This window comes from Aplidium turbinatum, chromosome 1 (genome assembly GCF_918807975.1).
Source record: "Aplidium turbinatum chromosome 1, kaAplTurb1.1, whole genome shotgun sequence".
Taxonomy (NCBI): Eukaryota; Metazoa; Chordata; class Ascidiacea; order Aplousobranchia; family Polyclinidae; genus Aplidium; species Aplidium turbinatum.
The window spans coordinates 7,256,534-7,275,591 of NC_137472.1; the positions used below are offsets into that span (position 1 = coordinate 7,256,534).

General features: G+C 38.1%; 1 protein-coding gene across 2 annotated transcripts in view; it reads left to right on the top strand.

Moving 5' to 3' along the window:
* The window catches only part of LOC145772798 (GDP-fucose transporter 1-like), a 38,328-nt gene that overhangs the window by 9,535 nt on the left and 9,735 nt on the right, over nucleotides 1-19,058 (top strand). The window lies entirely within an intron of this gene.

Consider the following 19,058-nt stretch of genomic DNA (forward strand, 5'->3'; position numbering starts at 1 on the left):
AACAGTTTCCTGTGTTCAGTAACAACTTGCAAAAGAAACTGAAGTTGGTACTCATCTTCAGTTAAGATTTTGTTAAAATCCTGGATTAGACTTAGAGCAACTCCTCTCTCTGCTCTGTCATTGACTACTGAAAGTCCCTTCGCCATGTGTAAAGCTTGAATAAATGCACCATCTTCAGTCCAATGAGCAGGATCCTTTGAAAGTATAATTATTGCTTCATTTTCACCCAACACCAACAGCTGAAGAAGCCATTTTGAATTAGAGGTGCAATACTGATCTAGACCCTTATTGCTAAGAAACGCATCTACTTTGATGCTTGGTCTCCTTGGTGGACGTTCTCCTGTTTCATCTAACATGGTTGCCACCATTAGCTTTTTACTTTCCACAGACAATCGAGAGTCAAACAAGGCTAGACCAACCATTTCTTCGGACAGATACCATAAATGCAGACCAAGCTTTTTGCATAAATCGCCTTCGCCATCCAACAAGTGCGATGCATAGCACCTGAAGCTTGAAAGCGGATTCCACGCTCAGGAGTTTCTCCAAGGAATATGATAAAAAACGGGCATTTTAGCTATGCATGAATGCATAAAAGTTTAGGAATACTTATTTCGTTTATTGCTTTACCAGTTTTACAGGTTAGTTTATGAACTTTGTTTATTGAATAGCTTGGGCCACAATACTTGTTTAGCACTGTTTTGTGCTAGAATACCGAAAACAGTTTTTTTCTAAATAACTGCTTTTCTACTCAAGATAGACGCAATCACTGTTCAGAAAGCAGATAGGAAATCATGCTTTCTGCATCTTTTGACACAAAAACCGTATCTCTAGCTCAAGCAGTTTTTGAGATATGCAGATTTGGTATTTTGGAGGAGGGCGCAAAACTTTAGGGGGGGAGGGCCACCTCTAAATCAATTTCAAATTCAAAAATTTTTTGCAGGAGTTATTTTTTCTGACAACCTCACCTTTTAAAAGGGTGTCCCACACAAAATTCATATTTTTTTCATTTTTTGCCAAATAAGAGCCACCCTAACAGGTATGCATGCAGTTTCTTTACAATTGACCAAATTTTGTTGTGCAGAAGCCATGAAATTGTATTCTTCAGAAGCACAGCTCAAGAAATGCAACAATATCGTCTTTTTACAGAAAAATAGTTCAAAATTAGAACTACCGCCCTCTAGTGGTAATATTTTGCAAAAATATTGCTAAAATCAAATTCCTTACCCATGAAAATGGGGGGGTGCATGCAAGTTCCATAACAATAATATGATGAGTAGTTTTCAAGATATTTTAATTTTTCTTTTTACCACTAGAGGCAGTATTGTGCAAAAAATTAGTGACAAAACTTGAATATTTTAGGATATACTTATCCCATTTCCCCAATTTTTTTTTTAAACAATTCAGAACATAGGGCATCCTTTAAATATACCTCAATATTGCAAAACTTATACACTGCCCTCTAGTGGCAAAATACATCAAAAATTTCAAAAAGTGGGCCTCAAAATGGCCTCGGCGGTGGAGGTAAACGTCGATGAAAATTTATGAAACTTCATATTTGTGGTCTACTGATCTAAACACAGTACCACAAAAAAGGTAAGCATGATGAAACCAAGATTTAAATTTCATGGGGCGCCTGCAACACCCTAGTGCGCATCCCCAGTTGATAATTCCATATTGTAGGTGCGAGTGTACAATGCTATAATAAATATTGATGAGAACTTTTCTAGAAGTAAATTTTCTAAGTTTACTCAGTACGCCTGAAGAAGAGGATAGTTTTTTCGAGAGGCTATCAATGTGTTTATTCCAGTTTAGTTTGTTATCAATTGTGATTCCTAAGTAGCGTGTGTGGTCAACTTCCTTAATTATTGTACCATTTAATTAGGAACTCTCTTTCATGAAAGAGGTGAAAATGCATGTTGCACGCTGGCGTGATATTGAACCACTCTACAATGAAGATCGTAAAACAGCATCGGTTTAACAAAGGTCACATACACAGCTATGTAGGCCTACCCCAAGCCTTTGCAGAAAAAAAGTGTTCCTTTTGTTTGACAGATTTTTCACGAAAAGACTGTGGCTTCCCTTTCCACTTTAAAACAGCTACTTGATTTTGTAGTGATGGCACCAGTGGCGTAGCTAGGGGGGCGGACCGTCCCAGGCGCCGGGCAGCAGTGGCACGTCTGGGGCGGCACTTTCAGACTACGATTTTTGACTTCGATTATAATTTGATAAAAAAACGCATTTCATTTTCACATGCTTTTTCTTGAAGGGGTGGCAAAATCTGAATCCGCCCTGGGCGGCACATTCCCTAGCTACGCCACTGGATGGCACTATCATTTTTGTGAAGCTCATCACTGACTGGTTCTACATGATAAATGTCAAGGATAGCTATTCTGCTATGAACATGCAGGATGAGTGTCGTCAGCCGTGGATAAAGGACTACACTAGGTTCAAGAAGCTTTGTAAAAATTTTGACGTGATTTCCCCTTGAGCCTGGACAGGTGGTCATGATCGAATGAAAAGACACGAAAACAACTGCAGATACATTTGTTGTGTCAACAAGAACCAACATTCAGGCTGCACAGTGCACAGTTATAGCTGAGGGAGTATAATTCCAGTCATGTCCTACCTGGTGTGTTTGCTGATGAAGCGCTTGAAAAGTTCTTTGGCCAAGCCAGACAACGTAGTGGCGGTAATTTCTATATTAATACTGTAGACATTAGGGCAGCTGCTGAAACCAAGAACCTTCTTCTTTTTTGAATGATTCTACCCCACAACTGTCTGAGTGATGTTGAATGCGATACTAACATTCATATTGACGATGATTTTCTGAATATTGCTGACACTGAAGACGAAGAGCTCATTGCTTCTAATGGCTCTATCAAACACAAGATTGTTTTTCTGGTTGGAAATTTAGAACACAAAATTCGATCTTTTTGTCGAGAATTGAAAATGAAAATTTCTACGATGATGCAATTGATTCATCATTTCTTAAGAATTTGAACCGGGTGGACTGACGATACACAAACTTTCAACAGTTCATTTTGTTTATTCAGTACATTACATGTTTGAGAAGTAGAACTTTCACTGCTGTCGAATTCACGTAAGCCAAATTTTAGCACATATCAATTATAGCCCAATGGCTAGAATTAATGCAGCTTGCATGACGGATGTCCAGTGTCCACAGGCCCGTAGCCAGCCGGGGGCCATAGGGGGCTTGCCCCCTCCTGCCAAAATCCCAACATTCTCGAGCAACAGGTACAATTATAATGATTTGGCCCAAAAAAAATTTTCGGCCCCCCTCTAAAAAAAAGTTGGCTCCCCTTGCTCTGCGGTCTGGCTACGGCCCTGGATGTCCAATATTCTTTTGAAAGGATTTGTTCTGGACAAAAGCGACTTGCTTGCGCAGGAGAGAAACTTTCTACTTAAGTAGGCCAGTAATATCCAGTTACACTGTTTTAAAAAAAAATATGGCATTAAATTAGCTCACAGCTGACGAATAACTTTATTGAATATATGCTACTCATCTGCTTTGATGTAGCCTAGGCTGATGTCATTGATGTAGGCTACCTCGAACCAGTTTGCAGTTTTAAATCTTATACGTTTTAAACGTAGGCTATATTGAATGTTAATTCAAATTCTTGTTCCATTGACTTAAGTAAAAAAAAACACCCATTTTTGCCAAAATTGTAATATTTTTGCGACTAATAAGCTTCAAAAGACCTTTCATTGATATTTTAGAACAAAATAAGTGTGAAAAATGGAATCCTTGCCCCCCAAAACCCTGTAATAGACATCAAAAACAAAGTTTTATGAATAATTTATACCACATTTTGGATTAGACCCAAGTTTGCATTTGGGACCCAAGTTCCAAATACCGAGCATAGCAGATACTGGTCCTTCTATTTAAGGTGTCTATGGTTGTGGAGGAAGTAAGTGCAACAGAGATTGTTTTATGAACAGATTGAACGTCGAGAAAAGTGTTTATTGCAGTCAGTTGTGGAGGAAGTAAGTGCAACAGAGATTGTTTTATAAACAAAATGAACGTCAAGAAAAGTGTTTATGGCAGTCAGTTGTGGAGGAAGTAAGTGCAACTGAGATTTTTTTGATCTGGTTTACACTGGCGACAGTGGTAAAGAGGTAATGGAATGTCGCATATGGGTCATTCCATGCCAAACGTCCTGGACCCTCCAGTTTGACCCTCTCCAAATTTGCTGAAAATTGGACAAAAGGTTGGATAACATGATTGAGCTAAAAATTGAAAATTATGAGCGCTCGGTCATTTTCGACCATTTTTGAACAAGCATATATCTCTCATTGCAAATTTAATCTACTTCATTTCTGGCAAAATGAGACACTTGTAGGTATATTACATGAATCCAGTTTCAAAATTATATTGTCTCAAAGCATTTTGAAAATATGGAGGCCCAAAGTGTCCCCATTTTGATGCGAAGACAAATTTTGGACCATATTAAAAAAGCTCTAGCTTCCATACAAAACAAAGCATTGCTGTCAAATTTATCCTGGAGGCTACTCTCCTACTGGATTACAACTACATTGAATTTGGAAGGAAACACTGCTTTCATTAAAAAGTTATTTCACGTCAAAGTATGGACCAGCAGCAAATTTTGCTAAATTACGCCATCTTGTGGTGAAAAAATGACCCCGTCAGACACTGTTTTCAAATAAAAATTTTTTTTCATCTCAAAGAGATATTTATAAAGAACTCATCTTCTGAGTTTCAACTTTGTTCCGCAATTATTAAGGAGTGAGATGCAGTGATGTTTAACCGTCTTATTATCCATTTCAAGCAATGAGAAAAACATCAACATTAACTTTTAAGTTAGCCAATTGCACTTATTGTATCGTAAATGACATAAACAACTACAGCACATTGTACAAAGGAAGCAAAAAACATTCAACCTAAAATGACTGGTTGCCTTGTAGGCTACTGGAATTTGACTTTCTCGTAAATATAAAACTTGTAAATGAGTTTGCATGTTAATTTTCCTCCATGTTTGGGTCTTCACAACTTTTAATCTAAAGCATTTACAAAGCTGAAATTTGGTATTCGGAGTAAGAAGCAGCCCTAGTTTTCACATCTACCATCAAAATTGCCGATTTCAAATTAGTTTTAGAGATAGAACGTTTCAAAAATTGAAATTTTTTACATTTGAAATTTTTTTAGCAATTTTTGATGTCCGCTATCTCCCAAAAAAACAATAGTCACAGAACTTCCATTGTGCTTATCATTAATCTATACTAGTTGGTCTTCTTCTATCGAGTCTTCTAAAGTTTGTTGATACACCACAGATTGACACATTCTTCCGCAACGGAGTTGTACACTGACAGGTCCCACCTACTGCACCGGGTGGCAAGCCGAGGGCAAACAAGAAGGTGGTCCGCTGTTTGGGGCTCGGTGCCACAGATACATACAGCAGGGCCCGTGTCGTAGCCCCACTCCACCATTGCAGACTTAGTACGTCCAACACCGGTTCGGGGTCGATTTAATGTTTTCCACTTTGCCCAAGGAGCGTTTGCTCCTGGGGGGAGGGACTCTGATGGTGGGATCTTCATTTCAGTGTATGATGGGTCGTTTTCGAATTGTTGTTTCCATTGCTTAAGTCTTGTTTCTTCTTTTGTTGAGGTTAGTGGCTGAACGTCTGTTAGGAAGCTTTTTCTTGATTTCAACCGGGTTTGTGCAGCAGTTTTTCCATATAGAGGATGTTTTTCATCACATATTTGTTTTAGCCTTTCAGCTTGACTGTTAACGTCTCTTCTTATGTATGGTGGTGCAATACCAGCAAGCAGATAAAGTTTGTTGGTATTTGTGGGCTTCAGACACCCAGTAATAAGACGACAAGAATGATTGAGTACAGAGTTAAGCTTCGATGAGTGACAGGACCTGTTCCAAACAGGGCATGCATATTCTGCTGTGGAGTAGCACAAAGCCAATGCGGTCATTCTGAGGGTTTGTGGATTAGTGCCCCACCCAGAGTTGGTAAGCTTTCTCAGGATATTGTTTCTGGTGTTAACCTTAGCCTTTGTGTTTGTTGTGTTTACTAGTTGGTAATTAACCCCCATGAGACTGACATCAAACAAAAGTGAAGTTATTGAAGTTTGGAGGGTGCAAAGATGAAACCCGAGCAAAAAAACTCAAAATGCACCATCTTGTGGTTAATATTTGACACTGTGGACAGTCATTAAGAAAGTCGAAACTTTCAAGAAAGCATCTTCTTTGCCTAAGCTATAGACAGTTCAAGTTTCAAATATGTAACCTAACTCCTTCAATAGTAAATGCAGCTGTGAAATCATGAGCTTAACCATCACATGCAAAAGTCTGAGGGGTGGGAGGTAGGGTGGTTCTTATTTGGCAACAAATGAAAATTTTGCTGAGGACACCCTTTTAAATGATGAGGTTGTCAGAAAAAATGACTCCTGCAAAAGTTTTGAATTTGAAATTGACTTAGGGATGGTCCTATTGGCTCTCCCCCCTAAAGTTCTGCGCCCTCTCCCAAAATACCATCTGCATTTCTCAAAAACTGCATGAGCTAGAGATATGGTTTTTGTGTCTTAAGATTCAGAAAACATGATTTTCTATCTGCTTTCTGAACAGTGATTGTGCCTATCTTGAGTAGAAAAGCAGTTATTTACTAAATAACTGCTTTAGTAATTTACTTACTTACATAACTATTTATTAAATAACTGCTTTTCTACTCAAGATAGGCACAATCACTGTTCAAAAAGCAGATAGGAAATCATGTTTTCTGCATCTTTTGACACAAAAACCATGTCTCTAGCTCATGCAGTTTTTGAGATATGCAGATGGTATTTTGGAGGAGGGCACAGAACTTTAGGGGGGAGAGCCAATAGGACCATCCCTAAATCAATTTCAAATTCAAAACTTTTGCAGGAGTCATTTTTTTCTGACAATCTCATCATTTAAAAGGGTGTCCTCAGCAAAATTTTCATTTGTTGCCAAATAAGAACCACCCTACCTCCCAACCCTGAGACTTTTGCATGTGATGGTCAAGCTCATGATTTCACAGCTGCATTTACTATTGAAGGAGTTAGGTTACATATTTGAAACTTGAACTGTCTATAGCTTAGGCAAAGAAGATGCTTTCTTGAAAGTTTCGACTTTCTTAATGACTGTCCACAGTGTCAAATATTAACCACAAGATGGCGCATTTTGAGTTTTTTTTGCTCGGGTTTCATCTTTGCACCCTCCAAACTTCAATAATTTCACTTTTGTTTGGTGTCAGTCTCACGGGGGTTAATTACCAACTAGTATAGATTAATGATAAGCACAATGGTAGTTTTGTGACTATTGGTTTGGGAGATAGCGGACATCAAAAATTGCTAAAAAAGTTTCAAATGTAAAAAATTTCAATTTTTGAAACGTTCTATCTCTAAAACTAATTTGAAATCGGCAATTTTGATGGTAGATATGAAAACTAGGGCTGCTTCTTACTCCGAATACCAAATTTCAGCTTTGTAAATGCTTTAGATTGAAAGTTGTGAAGACCCAAACATGGAGGAAAATTAACATGCAAACACATTTACAAGTTTTATATTTACGAGAAAGTCAAATTCCAGTAGCCTACAAGGCAACCAGTCATTTTAGGTTGAATGTTTTTTGCTTCCTTTGTACAATGTGCTGTAGTGGTTTATGTCATTTACGATACAACAAGTACAATTGGCTAACTTAAAAGTTAATGTTGATGTTTTTCTCATTGCTTGAAATGGATATTAAGACGGTTAAACATCACTGCATCTCACTCCTTAATAGTTGCGGAACAAAGTTGAAACTCAGAAGATGAGTTCTTTATAAATACTTTTTTGAGATGAAAAAAAATTTTGTTTGAAAACAGTGTCTGACGGGGTCATTTTTTCACCACAAAATGGCGTATTTTAGCAAAATTTGCTGCTGGTCCATACTTTGACGTGAAATAACTTTTTAATGAAAGCAGTGTTTCCTTCCAAACTCAATGTAGTTGTAATCCAGTAGGAGGGTAGCCTCCAGGATAAATTTGACAGCAATGCTTTGTTTTGTATGGAAGCTAGAGCTTTTTTAATATGGTCCAAAATTTGTCTTCGCATCAAAATGGGGACACTTTGGGCCTCCATATTTTCAAAATGCTTTGAGACAATATAATTTTGAAACCGGATTCATGTAATATACCTACAAGTGTCTCATTTTGCCAGAAATGAAGTAGATTAAATTTGCAATGAGAGATATATGCTTGTTCAAAAATGGTCGAAAATGACCGAGCGCTCATCAGCGCAGGGGTGTACCCAATTTAAAAATGTCATAATTTGAAAAGTACAATAGATTTTGAGCTAAAATTTTCAATTTTTAGCTCAATCATGTTATCCAACCTTTTGTCTAATTTTCAGCAAATTTGGAGACGGTCAAACTGGGAAGTTTCAAAATTTCAGGACGTTTGGCATGGAATGACCCATATAATCCTTTTCACAGTTAAATCTTCTCCACTGTTGAAGTGTTGTACCAGTTGTTGTTGCATAGTTTTGTAAGTTGCCAGTAGGCCTATATACTTGATGCTGGTTGATTTCACATAACTTGTTGCAAGTCTACTGCAGGGTATTATGAATATGAGAGCTTGTATTCTGTCACCCATGGGTCGGCAACCTTTTTTCTGATAGCGAGCCAAAGCCTAACTTTACATGGTCTTAACGGGCCATAGCCTACTAATACCAGTTTTGATAGATTTAGACTCATGACTTCAAGGTGTTGACGTAATTCGTTCTGTTCAGAATGTTGGCTCCTGTAATAATAGGAATGCTCCTTGACAGGAGCTGAACAAATTCTTCAACATCAAAATGTTTGTTTACTCCACGAACAACGTATACTGCCAGCTCAGCTGCAGGCCTATCTGTTGTGTCTGTGCTTTCATGTATCACCATTGAGAGGAACTATAGATTTATAATAACTTTTTTGCTAGATTTTACATTCTCAGGTATCTCTTCTTTTCGTTGAGTTACGGTTCTTGCTGAAAGACTTATTATCTGAAAAATAGTTTTTACATATTTTCTCTGGACATAATTATGTTTGCGATAACATTCATCATACATATAATATACTTCTTTATCCAAATTCGGCATCAGTAAACGATTTTTTGTCTTTTGCTTTTAATTGTAGCTACCTTGTAGCTAGCAAAATAATTTTATGATTCATTGGTTTTCCTTTGCTTTGTAACAAAGAAATTTGCTGTTTTAAGCTATTTTTGAGTAGATTAAGTTCGCCGTTCCTTGTTTGACGCATTAACTTGGAAAAAATATTATGTTTTGTATCATAATGGCGCCGACTTTTCAAAAAACCTTGGGGGGCGAGAAAGGTGATGACGTCATAACCATAACGCTATTTTGCTCAATTAAAATAGTGTTTGAAGTTTGATTAAGCTTAGTGTCTTGTTTATATTGGCACATAGGATTTATTAGAACTGCTGCTTGAAACGATTAGTTTTACGCATGCAGTAGCCTACGTCTAGTAAAAATTTTGATTATGTTAGCTCATAATTGGAACAGTTGCAAAACAAGCCGTTTCATTTCCTTTTCGTGGGAGTGAATAACAACGATCAAGACAGTGAAGTTATATATTACGAAATAAAACGCAAAAAAATCACGATCTCAAGCAGAGTGGAAACCCGCTATGAGTTTTATTAGCTTCGTTTTGCTAATTACTTACCTTCAAAGCGTTAACAACGGGGTCATTTCATTATAATTCATCCAGGCCATGGAACCATAAAATTTATAATTGTCCCGTTTCAGGCCTCGAAATTCGTTTTTGCTGACGGCGGACAAACGTGTCCGGTCTGAGCAGCTATCTCGGCGGACAAATTAAGTTTCACGGCGGACACACCAGTTTTAGCGTCGATCGTCATGCTTAACACTTTATCTTGATAATTCTTCGCCATTTGGGAACTATAGCTGCGGATTAGAAGGCTTTAATTTCAGCGAAGTCATTCTGAAAGGCTTTCACCAGACCAACGACGAGCGCTTGAGAGTCAAAGCGCCGTGTAGCTGCTTAATACGCCGCATAACTGATTAACTTCCACCGAACGAGGTTGTGTGACTTCTTGCGTCACAATGCTCTGGGCACAAGTGGGAAAATTTCTGCACTAACTCTACTATTTTCTGCTGTGCAAAGTTTTACAAGGCTTTTTCCGTTAGGTTTATTTTTGCGTGTCAAGTGAGCGAAAGTGAATTTTCCCAGGGCCTTTTCTTAGTGTAATACCCAAAGTTAACAAATTTTGCTGCATCTTGCTGTAATAGCCTACTCGTATAATCTAATTTTGTAACCAACTTTGCCTTATCAATATTACTCGGAGATCAAAGCCAGACATTGTGACGTAAGACTTGAACTAAGTTGCACGTGCTTAGTGTGGAAGTACTGGTACTCCCATCGATTCTTAGCGAAGAATTCACCTTTGTTACGCTGGTTCAATGTCAGGAAGAAGAAAAATGTCATCAATAGCTGAAGCAACATAAAAACCGAAAGTTTTCCTGCTTGAATGGAAGCTAAGGGATACAGCATTCACATTTTCCAGATGCGCGCTAGAATGCACGGGAAATTGTATTTTCGCAACACTTGTTAATCGTGCTATGCAATGACAATTTGTATCGCTCCTGTGTTATTTCTCGGCGGACAAATATGACCGATCTAGATGGTACTTCCCGCGGACATCACATGCTGTGACGGCGGACATGTCCGCGGTGTCCGCCGTGAATTTCGAGGCCTGCCGTTTTTTCACAGTTCAAAATGCTTGAAATTCTGAGTTATTGGGCACAAATTTTGTCAAAATTGGTCGAGCGGTTTTTGTTTTATCGCTATTTTAATGTTTGACCACCAGGTGGCGATTTTTTTAATGAGTCGCATTAAAATGCTCATATCTTGGGACCTAGTTGCCCAATCTTCATAAAATTGGTATCTATCCCCCCATTTTCAGGGGTGGGCTTTCCAAAAATGAAGGTTAAAATGAGCTAGGAGTTATACTTTTTGTGATATAAACATTTGTAGTGCTTCGATAGCATGGCCGATTTCACCATGCGGCCACACATTTTTTTCAAAATTTTTTTGATTATTATTATTAGCATAGATGTTATATTCCAAAAATATCTTTTAAATCACTTACAATTCACAACCTCATAATAAAAATTGTGCACAAAAATGCAGAATTTTTAAAATAGTCAAAAACATTGGATTTTATTTTTTTTGGAATTTTGAGATAAGACTTTAGATTTCATTACCACTACTTGTATTACAACTATTTTATGAGCAGAACTGTAGTCAAGCCTTTTTCTCAATACTAATATTGACGTAGATAACTGACTCCTATTCCAATAATTCCACTTTAATCACTTACAATTTATCAGCCCATACTGGGTGGTCCGCCCCTCCCCCCCTTACTACGCCACTGTATGTCAAGCAAAGAATAGTACAGTAGTATAATACACTATTACACAAAGTGAAGGAGTCAAGACACAAAGATGAAGGAGTTTAATACAAGGATGTAATGAGCTTGTCCGATGTGGGACATAATTATATCATTTTCCAAACATGTCTCGCTGCTACTGGTAGGACAGTGCGCATAGTACAATTGTGTTACTTTAATTTGTCAGAAGTTACATTAAAGAACAGCGACAGTCTTAATGGTAAAGTGAGCTATATGCAACAATCTAAGAAATACATAACAATCTGAGAAAGAAAGTACATTGCAAAATAAAGTCACACTATTCTGACGATATAACTACAAGTCTATACACTTCTGCTATCATTTCTGAAATGGAATATATATATAGGCTTTGTCTGCACTGATCATTGTAAAATTACATACATACATCATTGTAAGATTATTAATGCCAAGAAGTGTACGAAACATTAAAGATAGTTTTAAGTGACTTTCTGCAATAAAATACAATTAAAAAGGATTCAATAAAGTAAACCTATAGTTTTGCATGCATAACTAGTGCATCCCATTTTGCATTTAACATTATGTGACACTGGACAAAATATGCTCACTGCAGAGCCATTACAACATGTGAGGGGCAACAATCGGAATGAATAAAAAGGCAAGAACATGGGCCGCCATGCATGTAAATAAACCGACAACCACGGTTTCTACCATGTAGCTAAACATGTGAGAGGCAACATAAATCACTAGACAATTGAACACCGGTTGTCATGCATGCGAATAAACTTTAAACCACGGTTTCTAGCATGTACACTGTACAGCAACCAAGGACTGTCCAAAATCATCATGATTGAAGAAATGTGCATGTAACACATATCTTCATGGCCAGGCCAATTGAAAGATGGAGAGGGGCCACAAGGATGCATAAAATTGACCAGAACATCATTCTTTTCTTTGTCCACAATTTCAACAAGCCCAACCCACCACTGTCCGTCATAAACACATGCTACATAAGACATGACACTTACATCTTGGATGTTTATCATTGGGGCTGCATCAAAGAAACAATGTGTGCCAGCAAATTGTGAATCATCTGATACGCGCTTAAAACTGAAAGAACCATTACAACTTGAACTGAAGTAATGGTATCTACGAGTACCAGGCACAGTGCTTCCACGCTGGAATCTTTGTTCAAGAGTGGTCATTCTTTGCACAACTCATAGTAAATCTCCATGTGACGGGATTGATGGAGTAGTAAAAAGGAAGCTGGGTAACGAAAGTCTAGACAGACCAACTGCTAACCAAATTTTGACTGCTGCAGCTGCCTATCAATACTGCTCTGAAGCTGTAACAAGTGTAACTTTCTTCTATATAAAAGCTGAGGAACTGGTGCCAGTAAGAAATACAGTAAAAATACAGTAAGATTCCAGCGTGGAAGCACTGTGCCTGGTCCTGAATTTCTTCAATCCTGATGATTTTGGACAGTCCTTCCACTACAACTGGTAGAATATACACATTTTCGGCTCCAAACATGGAAACTGTGAATCGTCGCTTTATTTGCATTCAAGATGAGCATTGATTAGCTTCTATTATGTTGGGTTTGATTGCCTGAAATTGCTGTCTAGGTCTTGACTAATGTTACAATAATGGCATGCTGTTCTATGTGTCCAAGTGTGCAACAACCTTTGTTCATTTATGTTGTATTTATATTTTTGCTTCCTCTCACAATGCTTAGTTACTGTACATGCTAGAAACTGTGGTTTGCCGTTTATTCGCATGCATGACAACCGGTGTTCAATTGTATAGTAATTTATGCTGCCTCTCACATGTTTAGCTACATGGTAGAAACCGTGGTTGTCGGTTTATTTACATGCATGGCGGCCCTTGTTCTTGTCTTTTTATTCATTCCGATTGTTGCCCCTCACATGTTGTATTGTTGTAATGGCTCTGCAGTGAGCATATTTTGTCCAGTGTCACATAATGTTAAATGCAAAATGGGATGCACTAGTTATGCATGCAAAACTATAGGTTTACTTTATTGAATCCTTTTTAATTGTATTTTATTGCAGAAAGTCACTTAAAACTATCTTTAATGTTTCATACACTTCTTGGCACTAATAATCTTACAATGATGTATGTATGTAATTTTACAATGATCAGTGCAGACAAAGCCTATATATATATTCCAATTCAGAAATGATAGCAGAAGTGTATAGACTTGTAGTTATATCGTCAGAATAGTGTGACTTTATTTTGCAATGTTATGTACCGGTGGGGTGTTGTACAATGTACATTAGGGTGGCTCTTATTTGGCAAAAAATGAAAAAAATTTGAATTTTGTGCGAGACACCCGTTTAAAAGGTGAGGTTGTCAGAAAAAATAACTCCTGCAAAAAATTTTTGAATTTGAAATTGATTTAGAGGTGGCCCTCCCCCCCAAAAGTTTTGCGCCCTTCTCCAAAATACCAAATCTGCATATCTCAAAAACTGCTTGAGCTAGAGATACGGTTTTTGTGTCAAAAGATGCAGAAAGCATGATTTCCTATCTGCTTTCTGAACAGTGATTGCGTCTATCTTGAATAGAAAAGCAGTTATTTAGAAAAAACCTGTTTTCGGTATTCTAGCACAAAACAGTGCTAAACAAGTATTGTGGCCCAAGCTATTCAATAAACAAAGTTCATAAGCTAACCTGTAAAACTGGTAAAGCAATAAACGAAATAAGTATTCCTAAACTTTTATGCATTCATGCATAGCTAAAATGCCGTATTTTGTCATATTCCTTGGAGAAACTCCTGAGCGTGGAATCCGCTTTCAAGCTTCTGAGGTGCTATGCATCGCACTTGTTGGATGGCGAAGGCGATTTATGCAAAAAGCTTGGTCTGCATTTATGGTATCTGTCCTAAGAAATGTGGACAAGCCTTGTTTGACTCTCGATTGTCTGTGGAAAGTAAAAAGCTAATGGTGGCAACCATGTTAGATGAAACAGGAGAACGTCCACCAAGGAGACCAAGCATCAAAGTAGATGCGTTTCTTAGCAATAAGGGTCTAGAACAGTATTGCACCTCTAATTCAAAATGGCTTGGGGTGAAGATGAAGCAATAATTATTATACTTTCAAAGGATCCTGCTCATTGGACTGAAGATGGTGCATTTATTCAAGCTTTACACATGGCGAAGGGACTTTCAGTAGTCAATGACAGAGCAGAGAGAGGAGTTGCTCTAAGTCTAATCCAGGATTTTAACAAAATCTTAACTGAAGATGAGTACCAACTTCAGTTTCTTTTGCAAGTTGTTACTGTACACAGAAAACTGCTTCCGAATTCCAAGAACAATATTGTCGATTCTTCTTCGTTTAAACCTTCTTTGTTACTCCAGGGGTCAAGGGCTCTGTCTTTTACCCCCCTTGGGCAGTGGCGATGCGGTTTAGATGCTTGAACAGGTGTCGAGCAGCAATCCTTTGATTCGTCCATTGATTCGTCATCCAGTTCAAGCAGACCACGCACACCATTTGGCGAAGTTACAGATAGTGTGGTCTGTAGTTTGTTCGTCTTTGCCACACTCACAGATTGCGAATGCAGCCATCCCCCATTTGTGCATGTTGGAGCGGAATAGTCTTACTCCAGTAGCCCAGTACTCAGGCGGTTGAGCCGCACCAGGCTTTCCTTGGCGAATTATGCATTCCGGTTGGATGGGGGCTGGTGTCGGAGATACAACTTTAGAGTCTTGAGGAGTTTTTCTTCCACTCTGAGCTCCACTTGTTGTCCTCCCAGGTAGCCGCGCTGATGGATTGGTCTTCAGCGGTTTTCATCAGGAGTTGTGCGTCACATACAAATGGGTGTCTCGATTTCAGTTGCCGAGGATGCTCGATTGCTCGCTCACAGACTCGTAGAGACTTGAGTGGAGCAAGTGGTTGGGGTTCGTAGTGCGGCGAGAAAGAGACAGGACGGCTTCTTCGTGACGAAACTCAGCTGGTTGGTTGCCTGCAAGGACAGGGAAATTGTCCGATGGTGTAGGTCGCAGGCATCCTGCCATGACACGCAAGGCAATATATAAAATATTGTCGATAATATCGCTTCTTGCAGTACTGACCAGAATTACATTTTGAAATGAATATCGTTACCAGTGTTCCCTCTAAGGTGCAAAAATTAAGACAAAAAAACGAAATTTTGTAGACGGTTTCGTGGTCACAAAAAAGGTTGTAAAAATCAAGATTTGGTCAAATGCGTTTTTTCTAAATAACTGCTTTTCTACTCAAGATAGATGCATTCAATGTTCAGAAAGCAGATAGAAAACCATGCTTTCTGCATCTTTTAACACAAAAACCGTATCTCTAGTTCAAGTGGTTTTCGAGATACGCAGATTTGGTATTTCGAGGGAGGGCACAGAACTTTAGGGGGAGAGGGCCACCTCTAAATCAACTTCAAATTTAAAAAAAATTTGCAAGAGTTATTTTTTCTGACAACCTCACCATTTGAAAGGGTGTCCCAAGCAAAATTCAAAAACTCAATTTTAAGAGCCACCCTAATGTACATACTTGCTCAGATTGTTGCATATAGCTCACTTTACTGCTAAGACTGTTGCTGTTCTTTAATGTAACTTCTGACAAATCAAAGTAACGCAATTGTACTATGCACACTGTCCTACCAGTAGCAGCGAGACATGTTTAGAAAATGATATAATTATGTCCCACATCGGACAAGCTCATTACATCCTTTCGATGTATTAAACTCCTTCATCTATATGTCTTGACTCCTTCACTTTGTGTAATAATGTATTATACAACTATTCTTTGCTTGACATACAGTGACGTAATAAGGGGGGAGGGGGAAGACGGACCGCCCAGTATGGGCTGATGAAAAAAATCAAAATCCAATGTTTTTGACTATTTTAAAAATTCTGCATTTTTGTGCACAATTTTTATTATGAGGTTGTGAATTGTAAGTGATTTAAAAGATATTTTTGGAATATAACATCTATGCTAATAATAATGATAAAAAAAATTTTGAAAAAAATGTGTGGCCGCATGGTGAAATCGGCCATGTTATCGAAGCACTACAAATGTTTATATCACAAAAAGTAAAACTCCTAGCTCATTTTCACTTTCATTTTTGAAATGCCCACCCCTGAAAATGGGGGATAGATACCAATTTTATGAAGATTGGGCAACTAGGTCCCAAGATATGAGCATTTTTATGCGACTCATTAAAAAAATCGCCACCTGGTGGTCAAACATTAAAATAGCAATAAAACAAAAACCGCTCAACCAATTTTGACAAAATTTGTGCCAAATAACTCAGATTTTCAAGCATTTTAAACTGAGAAAAAATGGGACAATTCTAAATTCTATGGTTCCAAAATTTCAATTTTCTGGATGAATTATAATGAAATGACCCAACGGCGAAGTGTTTTCTCTTATGTTTTTTATCTAAAGTCTTTTATCGAATCCCGTATATACTCGAGTATAGGTCGAGATGTTCACAAGTGATTTTCATCTCACAAAGACAGGTTCATGGTTCAACTTATACACGGGACAAGCTCGGCAGTTTTCAAAATGAACACATTTTTGCTGTGGCAAAATCATTGCCAACGTAGATTACGTAGTGTGCAATGGCGTCGATGGAATTAAAAGTTTTGAATACGATAATTTGCAGTGACTCAAACTTAATTTTCAAATGTAATGATTTCTATCAGTTTTAAACTTTATGCACTTGTTGAGCAATATGCAAAGCTCACAAGACAAAACAGAAAGAGCTGCTTTAAGAAATCGATTTTTTTATTTTTGCGTGTAGGATATAATCGTTCTAATAATGTAGCCTAACATTCCATGATCGTGGAAGTCGATGTTAAACCTTAGCGGCTGCATAAAACAATGATGTCAGGTTAGTTAGGTGATAATAGCGCTAAGAGACGTTGTTTAATGCAAGCAATATCTGCAACCAAGTTAAACACCTTTTCTTTTATCGGTTTTCGATTTAATTCTCACACATCGTGAAAAAAACAATGCGTTCTGTTGAATCATAATTGTCGGCCGCTTTCGTTCGGACATGCACAAGTGGGGCCTGGCTCCTTCATCAGAATGCGAGTGTGGTGCCACGGAGCAGACAGCAGACCATGTCATCCACCACTGCCTAACCCACCGGCCTCCACACGGTGCGCATGGTCTGAGAATCCTGGACGACGAGACTGCTGAGTGGCTGAAGACTTCCTGCCCTCCAATCTAGCCTGGAAAGATCGCTCATACTCCATCATCATCATCATAATTGATCTCACAGCGGGAAGACCTCGTTGAAAATAGCGCGTCTAATTTAGCTGGTTTACTTAATATCGCAGTGAATAGTTACGTGACTATTCCAGCAGCGTAAGTTACTCTACCTTCTGCTTTGAAATTTCCATACCGTATGAGAAAGCCATGCGATCAGCTGCTGTTTTGCGGGCAAGAGCAACGTAGGCTATATTTCGCTTTCGGCATTCTTTAAGTCTGTTTAAATGATCTAAATCTCTTTCGCGAAGTGTTTTATCTTTGAAACACCACTTGTAATAACCATTTTTGTTGCCCCTCAACCATAAATTTACGGGGGGCGCCGGCCCCCCTGGAAGTCGGCGCGTATGGTTTTGCATCATAATGGCACTTTATGTTGAATTCCTTGTTTACAGAAACGTTGTTAATCAAACTGTGGGCCTTCCAAAGTATTAATAAAAAAATACTTGTTCTTTCAATCTTCCATTCGATTATAATATACCACTGGCCGGATCATATAATACTATATATAATACATATAATATATATCATAATTTGTAAAAGGGCTGGGCTGCAGCCGGATGATTCTCCTTGGCCAGCCAGACTCGGCCCGTGGGTTGCCGACCCCTGCTGTAACTTGTAAGTGCATGCGTACTCAATGTATATATATTCGGATCTTACTAGCACATTCATACTCATTGAGTCTGAAAGTTCGGGCTTCTGCACATGAATTCTCATGACATCATGCCTCACAAAGCTGTCATTCCTTCCATTTTGACCGGAAGGTTTATGTTTGTTTCATCTTTTAAGTGCATACAGTGGCACACCGTTTCGGCCTCAGATAGTTAGTGAGTGCTGGGTGTTAGAATTTACTTTTGTTGTTGTTATTTTATGCATTTCATCTAAATTATCTAATTGTCATATTTATATATATAACAGGTAGAAGAAAGCTATTAACGTTGAGAATATTTGTGAGTTTGCTTTATTTGCTTATGTCGTACAAAGCTGTTGCTTGGCTTAACCCTAACGGCAATGTTATCTACTTTTACTGTGCAAGTTTATTGAAAACTTAGTCATCACAATCGTTTTTTAAATTTTTTCTCTACCGCAATATATAATTAAAGTAGTTTTTTTCTTAAGATAAAAATTGTATGTGGTGCAAGTTTGACGCAAAACTGGCATGAAAAATTTATATCAGCTGAAATAGTTCTATATTATCTACCAAATGTATTGTGATGATAGAACGTTCTTCCTCGCTATCAGTACAAAGCTGGGTACTCACCAGAATAGCAATTGCGATTCGCTAACCATATCAGTGTAGACTTTACGCTAGCCATTAAGACCATCCAATCAATTTTATGTTTCTCCAGAGCCGATTGTAGCATGAATC